Source organism: Euprymna scolopes, chromosome 2 (genome assembly GCF_053919585.1).
Source record: "Euprymna scolopes isolate OS-2025 chromosome 2, ASM5391958v1, whole genome shotgun sequence".
Classification (NCBI taxonomy): Eukaryota; Metazoa; Mollusca; class Cephalopoda; order Sepiida; family Sepiolidae; genus Euprymna; species Euprymna scolopes.
The window spans coordinates 138,503,465-138,522,460 of NC_136483.1; the positions used below are offsets into that span (position 1 = coordinate 138,503,465).

The 18,996-nt window shown below is 33.5% G+C and overlaps 1 protein-coding gene across 3 annotated transcripts in view; it reads left to right on the top strand.

Moving 5' to 3' along the window:
• Nucleotides 1-2,091: 2,091 nt before the first annotated feature.
• The window catches only part of LOC145296292 (carbohydrate sulfotransferase 14-like), a 131,200-nt gene continuing 114,295 nt past the window's right edge, over nt 2,092-18,996 (top strand). The window contains exon 1 of one of the 3 annotated variants that reach the window (XM_080142520.1): nt 2,092-2,624. The gene's annotated coding sequence lies outside the window, so the exon portion shown is untranslated. The remainder of the gene's footprint in view (nt 2,625-18,996) is intronic. The other 2 variants (XM_080142523.1, XM_080142514.1) reach the window with 2 other exon arrangements.

Sequence of the window (18,996 nt, forward strand, 5' to 3'; positions counted from 1 at the left end):
CAAAATAAGGTATGCAAACAATTTTTTTTTTTAAATCTATAATTCTGTCCCTTACAACAACACAATATGTTGTGTTCGGTTTCAGATGATTATTTTAAGCATATTTGTACCCCCTCAAAACAAGGGGGGGGTGTAAGCAAAAAAAATAATAAAAAATATCGTTTATGAAAAATAAGTACACTGTTATAAAGTTCATTCTTCTCTTAATAATCGCTGAAAATTTCGTATTGATCGGATAATTACCTGATTTTTGGTAGATTTTTAAAAAGACGGTCCGTCAAAAAGTACTTACCTGCCCCCCCCCCCAGTTTTGGCGGTGCCTAATTAAAATCAAAACAATCATTCAATTCAGAAACAATAACAAATTAATAAAATGTCATTTTCCAACACCCATATGCAAATTAGTTAACCTTGCAACTGATTTCGTATATGCATAAACAATGTATAAAAAAGATGACGTGTCTATGTGCAAAGTCGAATTAATTTGTAATAAAGCGTTTTGTGCGAGAAATGGACCCAACGTTGTCATTTACTTATTTAGATTGGGTTAGTAGGATCCGTAGAAAACTCTTCGAAATAATACATTTCCATCAGAGTCAATACTATTAAGAATAAATTATGACTCTTTTGTAAAAAATAATTGTTAGATAAGTATTATTTTAATAAATAAAGCGAACGTGTTTTCTTTATTTGTTTAGAATTATAACAATTTAATTCTTTTTCAAATATCTTACCATGAAAATAATTGTCATCTAAAGATTGTTTAACGAATGCCACTTTTTGAAATGTTTTTATTTATTTATTTATTACATGACGTGAACAATTTATTTTAAAACGACTAAAGTCAGAATTGTTTCCTTGACTACATCAGATTAATCTCAATCACCAAAAGTGAGGCATTTGTGCATTAGTTCTGGGGACATTTTTTTGTTTTTTTTTTTTGTTTTTTTTCTATTAAATTTTTTTTTGAAGATCTCGATACAAGGGGAGACAATTACATTTTTGTAACTTTAACAAAGTAAAAATTCTGAAATGAATTCGTTTTCTGAAAAAAACAAAAAACAAACCTGAATTTCATATAACGACAACTTTTATTCATTTTCTTAATGTTCAGTTAATTGTTTTATTTTCTGTTATTCTATTGTTGTTGACATTTTCGGATACGGTCTACTTGAATTGTCTCCCTTTGTTCTGAAATTGAATTGTCTTCCTCTGTTCAAAATCTTCAAAATGAAAACAAAAAAAATTGTTCCCAGAACTGTAATGCACAAGTACCTCATTTTTTAATGCGCGTGAATGTTGATAGCGCACGTACGAACATTAAATGCCTTAGCGTATTATTATATACATTATACTAGCAAGACTCGTGCGCAGTAGTTGCATAGGAAAATCGAAGGACCCAGGAAACTCATAGTCTATCATCTGAAATCCACATAAATATTTTTACTCGATTTTTAGTTGACTATAAATAATAAATGTAGTGTTCTTTATTAAATAAGTAGCATTTAAATTTTGGGATTGAGTTATGCTTAAACATCCCTCCATTTTAATTATTTTAATTAGTCGTAATTAGCAATTAACTCACCAAGTGGTCCATCTCTTATTAAGTTTCTATCTATTATTCTCCTCCTTTCCCACTGTATGTTGATTAAATCTTTTTTTTTCACCAGTTTGTCTTGACATGTAAAATGTTAACCTTTGTTAAACAGTCTCAAAATTAATACTAGTTAACATAATCTCTACCTTAAGGCATGTGTCCCAATATACTGCACTTGCTCATAAGAGAGTAATAACCCTAAATCGGGGATGAAAGTCATGAATCATAAGTCTATTGCGGCAGCTGACATAAAAACATCTCCTTTCAAAAGACCAAACACTAACCATAAATCCAAGACCAAGAAAAACACGCCTTTTCATTAAGTCAAATACAAACTTTGTTTGAGTTGGCTGTCAAAAAAAAAAAAAAAAAAAAAGAAAGAAAAAAAAGAAAAAAAGTCTTTTAGTAATCCAATCAGACTATGAAGTAAAATCCGACTATAACATAGTTGGATTTTACTTTTCCGTTTAAAATTGACGCTATCGACACTGTCCAAACCTAACCTGGACGCGGACGGGAAGCGGTGTTAAATGCCAAACGCAATCATACTGTGCAACTGGCGTCGACAAAAGGGAGACATTGATTAGAATGATAGAGAGAGAATAAAATGGACATTAATAAGACACATTGAAAGGGGGAAAAAAAGAAAGAAATTAAAAAAAAAAATAATAATAATAAAAGAAAGAAATAAAAATTGGTAGCACGCGGAAGAGTCCAAGCTGGCGCACCGTGTCTCTATAGCTCCAATACACTTAGCTTCTTTTTTTTTTTTTTTTTTTTTTTATTTATTGTAACGAATCGAACGAAGACAAACACGTACTCACACAAAAGAAAAAAAAAAAAAAAGACAGAATCAATATACGCCATGATTTGGATTAAAAACAAACTTTCTTTCGCTGCGGAAACTTTAGTGATAAAAAAAGCCCACCCCGAAATGGTTGATGAATGACACGGATTTTTAATGGGGACATAAAAAGTGCGCTATTTTTTTTTTTTTTTTTTTTTTTTTAACTTAAAACCCAAACAGGTAAGAGTTCCTTATTTATATTTATTTATTCATTTATTCACTTACTAGCGGAGGGGGGGGGGCACCCGGCATTGCTCGGTCATAAAATACGCTTAAATATGATATTTTGATTTGCCCAGATTTCGTATATATTATTATTATATTATTATATTACTATATTGGACCCAATATATAGTAATGATTTAAAAAGAAAAAAAAAAATGACTGTTGCACTACCACCGAGAATCCAAACCAAAACGTTTAGCTTACGATTCATTTTTTCCTGATCTATGAAGATATGTTTGCTGCAAAGCTAAAAATTAAAACATAAACCAATAGCTATTATGTTACGCATGCATATTCGTAATGCTGTCGTTCGACCTTCACATGGCAAATTTCATTTCTTCAATTTTCACATTTTGGCACGGATTTTCCCCGGCTAAAATCCAAATATAAAGTTTTGCACAAGTTCGAATACTCTATATATTAAGTTTCATATCTGTAGACCAAAAACTGACAGAGGAGGTTGGTAGGCAAAATTTTTTAACAAATATATATATAGGCATACATAAATATATATAGAAAGAGGTTTATATTTATTATAAGCTTTTTACGAAAATAGTACGCCAGGATAAATCATGTAGAACATCTACATGAATATAATTACACGTAATAGTTAACTAAAGATGATTATCCTATAACATAACTGAAAAAAAACTAATAGGGAATTAATGAAAACGAATGTTTAAAAGAATATGCAAATTAGCTAGAACTTTTACAGATAAATGCAATTCCACGATCCATATATAACAAAGCTGTATTTTCTTCTGTAATATAAATCTCACCTGTCTGTTTAAATGTATGTATGTGTGTATGTATGTATGTATTTATGCCTAAAACTTTCGACAGAGGCGACGAATTTTCACAAGATCGGTATCATTTTGAAGCTTGACTCTTCGGACGACAAATATAAAAAAAAATTGGCTAAAAACATTGATTCCTTCATCCTCAAGTGGGCACTTTTCAACAAGGAGGGGGCCACTTTTTTCGCCGATATTTTTGAAAGTCATCTCCTCTTTTCGATTGACTAGCCTTAATTTAAACATTCGTCACTTCCGGTTTTGTGATGGACGCAACAGCAAAGACATCACTTTTTTTTACGTTCTTTTCCTCCTTCGTGATACGGGTTTGAGCCTTCCTGCGTACTACCACTTTTTTTTTTTTTTTTTTTTTTTTTTTTTTTTTTTGCTCAACACACACCTCCAGCGCCGGGCACCCAGGCTAGTTTTAAATGAATAGAAAAAAGGATTTTAATATGAATATCAATACACAAAAAAAAAAAAAAAACCCAAATTAATAGGAGTTATGTATTACAGAATATGAGAATAATATCGATCTTCTCTGCTGTAATAATAAATAAATATTATGCTCTTATTTGTTGTTTTCCTTAATTATTAAATACTTTGCTGAAGTTCTCTCCCAATAACCTGATGTACACACATATTTTAGTCTTAGGACGATTAATCAAGATCGGACTCGGTAATCGGGGAAATCAGAACTTTTTTGGGCTATCGGAATTGGTATCGGAATCTAGAAAGTTAGTGATTTATTTTCCGATGCTCCTAAAAAACAAAACAAAAAAAAAACAAAACAAAACAAACAAACAAAAGAAACGATTCCTTTATTTATTTATTTATTTATTTATTTATTTTTAGTTTTATTTATTTTTAAAAGCTTCATTTTCCATGATGAACATTAAACACTTATTGATTTTTAACTGCTAGTAAAATTAAAATCTATAGATAACTCCAAAATATGTATTTTTTACATTTGTGAAAATATATGAATATAATGCATGGGTTTTTACGGTAACCTAGAAAGAAAATAATTAAAGAAAAAAAAATCTATGACTACATACTAAGAGATTTTAAAAGAATCGGAATCGGTAATTGTATCGGAATTAGGAATTTGAAACAAAATAGGTAATTTTATCAGAACCAGGAAAAATATTGCAATCGTACCAGCATTAATCTATATATCTATAAAATATATCTATAAAATCTATAGAAATATAGTGAAATTGTCTGTCTGTGTGTGTATGTCTGCGTGTACATTTCCCTATCAAGCTACTCTGTCAATTTTCAGTCTACGGACTCAAGATTTGACATAAGGAGTATTGATATTTGGGAAAATCTTTTTAATCGGTTTTAGGTCAGAAAATAGTGAAATTGTCTGTCTGTGTGTGTATGTCTGTGCGTGTACATTTCCCTATCAAGCTACTCTGTCAATTTTCAGTCTACGGACTCAAGATTTGACATAAGGAGTATTGATATTTGGGAAAATCTTTTTAATCGGTTTTAGGTCAGAAAATTGGCTGTCAAAGGGTCAAACTTCAACGATTTGATCTTTGAAAACTTTACCAAACTCTTCCCTCAATTTTGAGGCTAAACTCTTGAAATTTTAGATCTAGGTTACTTGGACATGGAGCAAACTTTTTCATTTGATTTGAGCAGAAAACAGTAAATGTTAAGGGTTCAAAATTGGGGTCAAGTTTTTAAAAAGTTGACCTCTGCCAATTTCTGGTCTAAACACTTGAAATTTTACATAAAGGGTATTTAGGCATAAGGCAAGCTTTTCAATCGGTTTCCGGATGAAAATTTGTCAGCCAAGGTATCATAGTTCAAAAGATTTGACCATTGCGGTCTCTAACAAACTATTCAGCCAATTTTAGGTCTAAAAATTTGAAATTTTACATAAAGGGTATTCAGACAGAAAGCTTTTTAATCACTTTTTGGCAAAAATTTGGCTGCCAAGAGGTCAAACACCTCTGCCAATTTTAGGTCTAAATATTTGAAATTTTAGATGTAGGTTACCTGGACATGAGTCAAACTTGTTAATATATATATTATATATTATGTGAACTGCTATATATATATATATATATATATATATATATATACACTAACAGTTCACCCCGGCTTTGCTCAGGCCCTATATACTGTTCATGACTTTATGTGCATATATATATATATATATATATATATAAGTTTGACTCCTGTCCAGGTAACCTGCATCTAAAATTTCGAGTGTTTAGGCACAAAATCGACAGATGAGTTTGTTAGAGTTTGCAAAGGTCAACTCTTTCAACTTTGACCTCTTGGCAGCCAAATTTTCACCCTAAAAAACTGATTAAAAAGCTTTCTGCAGGTCTGAATACCCTTTATGTAAAATTTCAAATGTTTAGACCCAAAATTAGCTGAATGGTTTGTTAGAAACCGTCAAGGGCAAATCTTTTGAACTTTGACCTCATTGCCAGCCAAATTTTCGGCCAAAAAAACAGTTAAAAAGCTTGCCGTATGTCTCAATACACTTCATGCAAAATTTCAAATGTTTAGACCAAAAATTGTCTTAATAATTTGAGACCGCAGAAGTCAACTTTTTTTTAACTTTGACCCCAATTTCTGACACATTAGCATTTATTGTTTTGGGCTTAAATCAAATTAAAAAGTTTGATCCATGCCCAAGTAACCTACATTTAAAATTTCAAGTAATTAGGCCCCAAATTGGTGGAGCAGTTTGGTAGAATTTTCATAGGTCAAATCATTGAACTTTGACCCCTTGACAGTCAAATTTCTGACCGAAAACCGATTAAAAAGATTTTCCCAAATCTCAATACCCTTTATGCCAAATTTCGAGTTTGTAGACTGAAAATTGAGACTGAAAATTTAGACTGAAAATTGACAGAGTAGTTTGGTAGGGAAATGCACACACACACGCACACAGACAGAAAGATATTTTCACTTTTATATATATACGGAAGTGACATAGGTTTAAATTAAGGCTAGTCAATTGAAAAGAGAGGATGGCTTTTGAAAATATCGGCAAAAACAGCGACCCCTCACTGTAGAAAAGTGCCTACTTGAGGGTGAAGTAATTAATGTTTAACCAATTTTTCGATGTTTGTTGTCCGAAAGGACAAGCTTCAAAACGATACTGATCTCATGAAAATCCGTCGCCTCTGTTGAAAGTTTTAGCCAGACAAACATATGCACATACATACATACATTTAAACAGACAGGTGAGATTTATATTATAGATTATAACTAGCAGTTCAGGCCGGCTTTGCTTGAGCCCTATGTACTGTTCATAACTTGCCCTACTTGTGAATACACTTTATGTAAGATTTCAAATGTTTAGACCAAAGTTTGTCTGAATAATTTCGTAGAGACCAGAGAGGTCAATTTTTTTTTTTTGCTTTGACCCCAATAATATTTATCATTTTGATCTCAAATCATTTTTTAAGAAAGGTGTATTAAAAAATGGAGAATAAATTTAAAAAAAAAAAGAAGGCGATGGGTAAATCGCCGTTGTAAAATGCTCTTATGGTTGTCAACGGGTTAAAGTAGATTTATTTGTAAGAAAATTCTGTTAAAATAACTTAAACGTAATACGGAAATGAACGATGTAAAAAATGCAGAAAGTATTAACAATTGTTTATTTGGATAATTGAAACGCAAAAATAAAAACAATTGGGACGCTGAAAACGTACACAGTAAAACAATACGTTTTATTGTTGCGCTGATTATTTATTTGTAACGCAAATTAAAAAAATATATATTTTCGGGATTATTTATGTTGGTAGTGTAAAAGAAAATGTATGAATGTTTTTAAGAAAGGTGTATTAAAATATGGAGAATAAATTTTAAAAAAATAGAAGGCGATGGGGAAATCGCTGTTGTAAATTGTTTTTATGGTTGTCAACAGGTCAACGTTTATTTATTTGTAAGAAAATTGCGACAGTATAGTTGTAATACAGAATAGTTGCAAAACAACCCCACCCTTCCCATTAAATAATAATTTCTTAATAATAACGTTAATATTTCAGTGCGCAGGTCAAATTCTGCAAAAGTAGTAATTTGTGTTTATTTGTTTACGCTGTTATGGGTTTATGTTTATGTACACATGCGCAACCGGAAGTCGTAAACTGGATGTTGGGTTACAACACCCGTTACAAGGTCATTTGATTTTATAATTATATAGATTATAGTACGTAATTTGGTAAATTTTTACATTAGGTCCACCTCCACAATTTTCATTAAAATGATAACTTTTGTAGGTTTTCGACTATGCTGAATAAGAAAATCTCATTTAAATTTTGCAAAGACAAGTAGTTTTCGAGATATAAAGACCTGTATTATGCACTGTAATTCACTGGCCGCCATGTTTGTATGCATACACCAACTCACCGTTCTCATTCGAAATGTCAACTGTTATAGGTTTTGGGCATGCTGACAACGAATATCACAGTTAAATTCAGTGCAATTATTTCTTCACCCCCTCCCCTCCCCAAAAATGAGGTGTTTATTCTGAAAGCTGTTCTTAACATGGGGAGTTTGGAGGGTGTTTATTCCGAAAGCCATTCTTCATGTAGAGAAGTAGATTTGTTTCTTGCATGCACGTACAAACATGGCCGTCAGTAAATTAGAGTGCATAATAAGTGCATAATAATAATTTATATTCCGAAAATTACTTGTCTCTGGAAAATTTAAATGAGATTTTCTTATGCAGCATAGTCAAAACCTTTAAAAGTCGTCATTTTAAAGAAAATTGTGGAGGTTAATCTAATGTAAAAATGTACGCTTAAATATGATAATTTAATTTGTCCAGATTCCGTATATATTATCATAGAGTCGTGATTTCAAAAGTCAAAAAAAAAAAAGTATTTGGGTGCTAACAGTTAGAATGAAACAAAAACTGTAGCACGATGTTTTTCAATTTTGACCCATTTTTTACCATTTTTTAAAAACTATGTTAACCGGCTAAAGACCCATAAAAGAACAGCCCGTAAAAAAAAAAAAAAAAAATTTACCTGGCTAAAGACTTAAAAGAAAAAAATGCAAAAAATCCAATCATTTGAGGCCTCTAACATCGCCCTGCGACTTTGTTTCAGAGGAGATAGAGTTTGAAAATATGAAGACAAACAGACAAACAGACATATAGCCATTTATATATACAGGTTTCTTTAGTCTTTCACAGATTATGAATACCCATGAAGGGGTGCCTGCACATAAGATTTTTGTGGCAGGAGGTGTGCAATCTCCAACCACACCTCTCATTATTAGATACCAGAGGTAAGTGAAGTGTATGTACAGGACGACTTGAAACAAATGGCGATATAAGCAGAGAGCACATACAGCCTCTAGAATTCCCAAATGGTTACCCATCTGGTACTAACCAGGCTCAATGTTGCTTAACTTCGGTGATCTGACAAGAATCAGTGTGTCAACGCAATTATGCCATATACATATATATCTATATATCTATAAAAGTGAACGTGTCTGAGTGTGTCTGTGTGTCTGTGTACATTTCCCTACGCAATAACTCTGTCAATTTTTAGTCTACAGACTCGAAATTTGATATACAGGGTACTGAGATTTGGGAAAATCTATGTGATCGATTTTCGGCCAGAAATTTGGCTGTTAAGGGGTCAAAGTTCAACGATTTGACCTTTGAGAAAACTCTACCAAACTCCTCCGACAATTTGGGGTCTAAACACTTGAAATTTTAGATATAGGTTCCTTGGACATGGATCTAACTTAATAACTTGATTTGAACACAAAACAATAAATGTTAAGGGGTCATAATAGGGGTCAAAGTTAAAAAAAATTGTCCGCTTTTTTTTTTTTTGCTCAACATACACATCCAAAAACCCAGGCAATGCCGGGCTGAAAAACTAGTATATCTATAAAAGTGAACGTGTCTGTGTGTGTGTGTGTGTGTGTGTGTGTGTATTTCCCTACGCAATAACTCTGTCAATTTTTAGTCTACAGACTCGAAATTTGATATACAGGATACTGAGATTTGAGAAAATCTTTGGGATTGGTTTTTCGGCCAGAAATTTGGCTATTAAGGAGTCGAAGTTCAACGATTTGACCTTTTGAGAACTCTACCAAACTCCTCCGACAATTTGGGGGTCTAAACTCTGGAAATTTTAGATATAGGTTCCTTGGACATGGATCTAACTTAATAACTTGATTTGAGCCCAAAATAATAAATGTTAAGGGGTCAAAATTTTAAAAAATTGACCGCATTTTCTTTTTTTTGTTCAACATACACCTCCAAATACCCGGGCAACGCCGGGCTTAAATGCTAGTACATCTATAAAAGTGAACGTGTTTGTGTATCTGTCTGTCTGTGTGTCTGTGTGTGTACATTTCCCTACGCAATAACTCTGACAATTTTTAGTCTACAGACTCGAAATTTGATATACACGGTACTGAGATTTGGAAAAATCGATGTGATCAGTTTTCGGCGGGTCAAAGTTCAACGATTTGACCTTTGAGAACTCTACCAAACTCCTCCGACAATTTTGGGTCTAAATACTTGAAATTTTAGATATAGGTTCCTTGGACATGGATCTAACTTAATAACTTGGTTTGAGCCCAAAACAATAAATGTTAAGTGGTCATAATAGGGGTCAAAATTAAAAAATTGCCCGTTTTTTTTTTGTTTTGTTTTATTTTTTGCTGAACATACACATCCAAACACCCGGACAACGCCGGGCACCGATGCTAGTATATAAGTGTGTGTATAATGATAAAAATAAAATAATGAAAAATTAAAACAAAATACATTAATTCATCGCAAATGTCAACATTACACATAAGACCTTCAAAATGAAACCTAACTTATCAAATGAATCTGTCCATTGATTTTGCAAGGTTTGTGCTGGATCAAACCATTGTTGGTGGAGGAACTTGAGATAAATTATCCTACCTTATACTTTTTAGTATCTACACATGTGTTTGTCTTCCTTTTTTTTCTTTTTAAATTCTTGTAGAGAAAAACAAATGTCACAGCTAATTCATTATTCCAGTTTGTTTCATTTTGGTATAAGTGTGTTCTTGTAATCCCATTTCTGACACCATGTTATGTTACCGGACAGGATGCTTACGATAATGAATGAATAAGATGAGAGGTGATTCATCACAACAATATTGGTATTATATACTAAATTCACATACAGAGGGAAATGATACTGTAATGTCTGCGTGAGTATAAATAGAATCCGCTCAGTAATGGTAGGAATTGTACAATGCACAACAGACCTAGCGACGATAAAATTACAAACAAAGAAAAAATTACTCGAATTTAATAAGTAAAACTTTAAATTAACAGCAAAAAAAAATAAGTAAATAAATAAAAGCCAAAATCTATAAATCGATCATTATTAATTTTAATTATGTGTATATAGTTATATCTTTGTGTGTCTAGGATCAACTCCAAAACTAATTAACTGAACATTATGAATTATATGTAATGTTTATGTTTGTATAGGTCCTATTCTGACAATTTTGAAAGTGCTTTTGCAGTATAGGTCCGATTTGACAATTTTGAAGATGCTTGTGCAGTATAGGTCCGATTTGACAATTTTGAAAGTGCTTGTGCAGTATAGGTTCGATTTGAAAATTTTGAAGGTGCTTGTGCAGTATAGGTCCTATTCAACAATTGCGCAGTATAGGTCCGATTTGATAATTTTGAAGGTGCTTTTGCAGTATAGGTCCGATCGTACAATTTTGAAGGTGCTTGTGCAGTATAGGTCCGATTTGACAATTTTTAAGGTATTTGTGCACTGCAGTCTAAATCATAATAAATTATTTTGAAGATGCTTTTACAGTATAAATATACGGATCCATATATTTTTTATTAGACACTGTGTATGTTTTATGAACATCCATCTATGCCGACAGTTTTGCATAAACAGTTAAAGCTCATTTATGGAAAAGATTACAACATTTAGTAAAAAATTTATACACAAATAGACATGTAGATATGTTTTATTGGACGTCGTGCATGGTTTCTGAACACTCATCGTCTAAGCACTTCAAATGTAACACAACAGAAAATTACATAAACGTATCGAGTTTTGTCATTTTTACATTATAAAAAAGGTACGTGTACAGTATCCTACCTGAGAAATAAGGTACTTATACAGTAGAGTACCCATATTAAAAACAAAGGAAAACTTACCCATGGCGTACATAAAAGTAATCCCAACTGAAAATTATATAATATATTTGAGTAGTATGACATTTTATATAAGAAATAAGGTGCGTCTTTAATATAGCACTCTATTATAAAAACAAACTCTCATCTCTGATATATGGAAAAGTTCGCACAACAGAAAATTATGTAAAATCATCGAGTAAGGTACTTGCACATTATCCTACCCAAGAAAGAAGGTACTTGTGTAGTATAGTACTCATGTGAAGAACAAATCCAATCCTACCTGTGAAGTGCATAAAAGTCATTAAAACTGAAAATCACGTTATATAATCGAATAGCATGACTTTTAAATGAGAAATAAGGTGCTTCTTCACTATAGCAATTGATGAAATAACAAACAAATTCTTACTCTATACGCACAGAAAATTTAGCACAACAGAAAATTACTTAAAGGTATCGAGTTCTTCCATTTTTAACTTAGAAAAAATGGTACTTCTACAGTATCCTAACCAAGAAATAAGGTACTTATACAGTGAAGTACCCATATGAAAAACAAAGAAATTCTTATCTGTGACGTACATAAGTTATCAAAATCGAAAATCATGTAATATATTCGAGTAGTATAACATTTATATAAAAAATCCGGTGCTTCTTTATTGCACTCTGATGTAAAAATAAACACACTCTTACCTTTGACATACTGAACATTTAGCACAGCATAAACTTTTTTAAATAATTTTAAATATGTGTTGTACATAACCCACCCTAGGTAAGGAATTTTTTTTCTACATACGTGCTGTAAATTTCCTGTCCAATGAAGGTACAATTATTCCATACATATGTTGTGTGATACCCATCCTAGGGTAGGTATAATTTTCCTTTGCTCAAGATGGCAAATGATACATAGACATCAAAAAATCCTCTATCCTAAGAATAACAGGCATGTTCAAAATTTTTTGCATTGTTTTATACGGTCCCGAGCAACGCCGGGTGGCCTTGCTAGTTTCATATAAATATTAAAAGGTATGAGACTAAATTCAACAAAAGTATAAAATACAACAAATAAATGTATGAAGCAAAATAAGTATGATACAAAAATATACATAGGGGCTAGTGATGGGGGGATTCCAATATTTTTCCCGATTCCGATACAATTAACGATTTTTTTACTAAATTCCCAATTCCGATACAATTATCAATTCCAATGCTTTATAAATTTGTAAATATTTAAGTATAAAGCTGTTATTTTCCCCGATTGCTGTAAAAACGCATGCTAAATGTGCATGTATTTTCTCAAACGTAAAAACACACTTGTGTGTGTGTGTTGGAGATGGAGTGATGTATAGATTTAAGTTTTAATGAATATTTATTATTTTATTATTACTACCAGCAGTGAAAGATTTTGTTTTAAATAAAATCAATGGAAATAAGGATAATTAAAAGGATCGTTTTTGGGAATCATGAAATAGGCACGCATTTTTCCAATTTCGATGCCGATTCCTATACCTCCAAAAGTTGTGATTTTTCCGGTTCTCAATTCCAATTCCAGTTACTCGTCCCAACTTTAATAGGAGGGGTACCTAATTTTTGGCGTACAATGCTATCACTCTTTCTATTTTACGGGGAATGAAACTGAAGGATATCCTCAAAACCTTAACCCGACGGAGATCTCAACAGGCCAAGACATAAATTCAGGATGCTTATTCAAGAAAACCAAAGGCTGACCAAGATAAAACGTCAGTGCCGTATTGATCTGTTTTTACATATAAATAGCAACATCTGCTGGCCGTCACAGGGAGAATTGAACAAGCACAAGCGAAAATCACAGTTGGTGAAGAGGTGTGGGTAAAACCACCCAATTCTAATTGTACAACCCCCTATTGAAGAGGTATTATAACTGAAGTGCTCTCCAAGAACAAAGTGGAAGTTGATGGAATGCTACGTCACATCTTAGACATACAGAGAGTTTCCTTACCAGCAAAGGAGGTGGTTGAAGTTCTGCAAGAAAAATCGATACGATGGTCACGCCGTAAATGAAGACACCCAGTATGGATGGTGGACTATGAGACCAATTATTGATCTTAAGCATCAAGGGGGCGTATGATTACAAATCAGTACACACCTGTTTGTGTGCTGTCTATAGATTTCTGTATACACAAAAAAGGAAAAAAAAATGGCCGCCTTTTTCTTTTTATATGCTTGTAATATTGTAACATAGCATGCAAATGAGATGCTTCTGGCTGGTTATAATAAGTCTGATTTTTCAGAGACAGGATGGATTTTGGATTTGGATGTCAGAGTAGCAAGTGTTGTCAGCTGGGTATCATGTTTCGTGTTCTAGAATTGAGTTTTAACAGTAGGAGTCAATGCACAACTATGTCACCCATCTACGTATATACAAGAAGCAAAATGCAACTTTGGCTAATACAACCAGGACAAGACTATAGTGGACCAATGTGGACAAAAGAAAAATGCTTGTCAAGCAAATTATGCTGCGTTTTTTTAAAATAAACTCGTTTAGCAGTAGAGACAAACACTTCAAAGAACATTCATATTTGAATCCACTGAAACATAAGCAAATAAAAGAAAATGGAAGAGAGCATTAGAGATCCACAAAACTACAAACTACTACTACTACTACTACTACTACTACTACAGTGATAATTGTGATATTCTTGGCCTTCAGGCCAAAATCACAGAGTAGTATCTGTTCCGATGCTACACTTAACTTTTTCTGTCCTCGGTCAGTGGAGGAGAAATCCTTCATAACTGAGAAAAATTTTTGTTCCTATCCAGAGTGCCCCTTTTTGGGAGCTAGATTTCACAACATTAAAAAAGCCCCCCTTTTTTTTTTTTTCTTTTTTTTTTTTACATGGAGGCCACCACTTATCAAGGCCCAGGAGCCACTCGGGGATAAGGGTTATTGCGTGTACAGTAATCAATGGGATAGTGTTGTAGTATTCATTAGTATTGGAGATTTGATAAAGTGTTATTACTTAAGGGGGTGGTTCATCAGAATTTGTTAATTTTGGACTTGAAGACATCCAAGTTGAAGTCAGGTGGGAAACAGGCAAGCGGTAGAGAATGCCACAGGCATGCAGTTCTAAGAAAGAAGCTTTGTTCATGGAATCTACGTTTTGATTTAAGCACAAATAAAGAGTGGGGAAAATTATTAACAGTAGTTTCAGCTAGACAGGTGTTTATCGTGAAAGATTGTCAAGAGAGGACCAGAGATTGGAGCTCAGACGAGTACTTGCCATGGAAATAACGATAAAACAAAGATAGGCTTGCAACGTCTCTTCTGTGAGAGAGAGGTTGCAGGGAAGAGAAAAGGGCATCCCCCACTAAGCCACGAAGTCTATTTTGTACTCTGTCAAGGCAGGATAGGCTGTTTTTAGCAGCTCCTGTCCATCTTTGGACGTACTTGGCTTTTATATAGATAGAGAATTGCATCAGCAGTGAGATATCTTCTGGAGCGGTAGAACGATCCCACCATTTTCCCAGCGACCTTAGAATGACCTTGTGTCTGACTCTTCCCTCGTGGAGAGGCAAGTAAATAGGAACAACAATGAGATAACGAGTGGGTATATGAAAACAATCCAACAATAACCCTCTATTTAAAACTATGCTATGGGCGTAATGCTACGGGCCATATACACGGTCAAACAAAATGCTTAGCATCTTGGAAAAAAAAATGTAACTATTATGACGTAATAAATCATTTCGAAAAAACATGCTTCAAAAAAGGAACAGCGGTCAAGGGAAAATGAAGATGTCAGACGGTCACAATTACAGCTAACCAGTATCGATTAATCTGAATAATTCAGACAGCCAAGCATTCGTTTTTCAGTTGAAACCTATTCATTCAACAGATAATGAAATTGTCCTTATTGATGACCTACCAGTCGGAATATTAATAAATTCTGGAGTAGACAGCAACCTTATCGATGGCAAAACGTTTAAAAAATCCTTAAAGTACAGCCAAAAGAAACAAGTTGTAAACCAAAAGTCTATGGAAATATTCCAATACCATAAGGGTTTTTCACAACGCTAACGAATGGTCCCGGAAGAGTCTACAAAGTATTCATTACAAAGTCATAGTGGTAACATATTAAGTAAGCGAGCTAATATTGAACTAAGGTTTATCACCATCCTACAGGTGAAATCGATTACAACAAAACGTATCCAGAAATCAACAACAACAAAAAAAAAAAAATCTGGATCGACACTTACCCTCGTTGGAAGGATTAGTAAGAATGAAAAATTTCTAACTCCAAATTAGACTAGATGACAACGTTACACCTGTTGCACAACTGCCAAGACGGACACCATTTCATATTCAACAGGCAGTAGAGGGAAAAATCAAGGAAATGCTATATAATATCATCGTAAGAGTGGAAGGACCTACTCTGTAAGTCTTACCCTTAGTACGGAAACCAAACAGAGAAATTAGAATATGTGTCATTTTGCATTCGGTAAATAAAACAGTGAAATGCACTTGTTGCCAAATACCAACAGTTGAACAGTTACTGAGTGAAATCAGCAATGCAGACGTTTTTCTCAAAAATCAACATAAACTCTTGTTATCACTAAATAGAACTGGATCCTGAATCTAGGGACATCATCACCTTTTTATACAACTCTAGAATTTATAGATATAAGGTACTGGTTTTGGGCATTACATCTGCAGCTGAAGGGCAACGATTGCTTCAACTAATCCTTCAGAAAATCCTTAACTGCTGCAATGTGCAGACGACTTTCTAATCTGGGGCAAAGACACAAAAGAACATAACATATGGTATTAGATACATTTTTAAAAAAATAACGTCACAATTGCACAGTAAAAAAGCATATTCCATAGTAAAGAAATCGAATTCCATGGTTTTATAGTGTCCAATAAAATGATCAGACTGACTGACTCGAAAATAAAAGCAATCAGAAATTTCACAAGTCTTAAAAACATCCAGGATATACATAGTTTCTTGTGTCTAATCAATTACTTCGCAAAGTTTATTCCATGACTGGCAACACTCAGCAAACCATTAAAAAAGTTAACACGAGCAAACATGGAATGGCAGTGGACAGAGGAAGAAGAATCTTGTTTTTTCATGCTGAAGAATGCAGCCATTCAGAGCAAACCGCTCATACACTTTGATCCAAACTGCAAACACGTGTCATAATAGATGCCACTCCTGTGGATTAGGTGCAATACTGTACCAAAAAAAACAAACAAAAAACAAACGGATACTCATCCTTATCAGCTACGTAACCAGGACTCTAAACGAAGACGAACACCGGTACTGTCAATTAAAAAAAGAAGCCCTAGCAATTCTATAGGCTTGCAAAAAAATTCCAAAATTACTGCCTTCCATAGTTGTTGTCTCACCACGTTTTGGCCAACTAATCCTCTGCCTTGCTTGAATAAGATTGAAACCGTTATCTTCAGACAATGTTCACATGGAAGCGTAGAGACTCAATGTCTCTAATCACTATGCCATAGGGCACTGTTAGGTGAGCATTGTTTGAAGATAGCGGTTTCAATCCTACTCAAGCAAGCCAAAGGATTAGTTGGCCAAAACTTGATGCGACAGCAACTATGGAAGGCAGTAATTACTGGGGATAATTAACAAGACTCAGCATTTCTATCTCCATTGTGGTTAATCACCTGAAGATGAATTGGCCGAAATGTAGCAAAACAGCAATAACTATGAAGATGAGGATAACAGTCTGCAAAAAGAATGGATGCACAAATTATGAAGATTCATCTCAAAGGATTCCAAAAATAAAAAACAAAAAAGTGATGTTATTGATTTGTTTATAAAAGCTTATAAAATATTTTCATGTTTTCATGCTGGTCGATATTTTGTGATATTTTTTGGTGTTTTTGTGTTTCATTTTACTTCAGTCGAAATTCTCAGAAATCAAATTCCTGAAGCTAACACTTTATTATTTCTATATGAGATACATAGATATTCGAATGTTCTATTAAGCTTTCAAATGAAGGGTTAGTAAAGAAGTTAAGAACTTTAATTTCCCTCCTCCTTAATAATCAGTTAACTATGTTATAGTTTATCTTTTAGTCTTGTTATTACCGAATTCCAGGATCAAACCTCATCAAATCTGGTAGAGTATCCAGTTCCATGCTGCAGCATCGCTTGGAAAAGGTGCACCATTTCTCATACAAACTCTCTTCCACTGTATCGCAATGTTAACTTCAGCATTCCACCATGAAGTTTCTTTCCTGCAGGAACACTTCTTCGTATACCCACATACAGTAATAGAACTACTTAGACCTTTCTTCAATTGTTGCCAGCATGTTGCCTCCAATTTGGTTGCTTGATACTTCCTCGTCCATTTGATAAAACTATTTTTGAATTTGCTTTGCACTTTCTGACACATCTGATTTAAGGCATTTGTAGCAAATATCACAACATGTCGTTAACATTACCTTGACATTACATTTATGCTATGTTAAGATCATGTTAAGATTCCTTTCCAATAATGATCTTGAGATTCCTCCTTCTCGGCAAGATGTAGTCAACTATGAGATCAGATGATTGTCACTCTTCCTGAACAAAGGGTCCTGGATATGACCTTAAACTATATCCAGTAGTGAAGCCCCAGCTTGTGGGCTTTGGGGAGTGTGGAGCCACCCTTTAATTACCATTGCTCCCAGGTCCACTCTGACGCGGAGTGGTAGTACCTGTTAGGGTCCCAACTATGGGTTAAATAGAAACCGACGTGAAAACAACAAATATATTCTATTAAAAAAATTTTCTTCAAAATCTTTGGATTCGGCATTAAATAACCTGAAAAGGGTTGATATGCCATAAAACAAAAACAACCAACCAACCAATCCTGAACAAAGATTTACCAACCACTAATGTATGACCACCACAAACCCCAGTATGGTTCCAAACCAAAGTCCACCAGACATTGGAATATTTGCCTATGTGACGATTGCAATCACAGTAAAAGAAAACAAAAAAGATCATTGAATGGTATTTTTAAAGAAACCTCTCTAAATTTTCTATAAAATTGTTCCTTTGTGACATCGCTAAAGTCAACTTGGGGAGCATGTGGTAATTGAAATTCCCAGATTAACTCGATTGTCACTCTTTAAGTAACTCTGGTAAATCACGTTGAGGTATACAACTTGTGGAGGACAGGATGGCCTGTTTATGTAATTGGGATCCCATCCTCTACGTTGTTAAATGAATTGAATGGTTGAGTGATTGAAAAGAAAAAGGTCACATAATGATGACGAAAACATACCGATATATATATTAGTGAAAGAATGTAGATATATTTACATAAATATACATGAGAGATAATAATGATATAGATAGTAAGAATAAGAGTTTGTTGAGAAAGGAGTAACGTTACT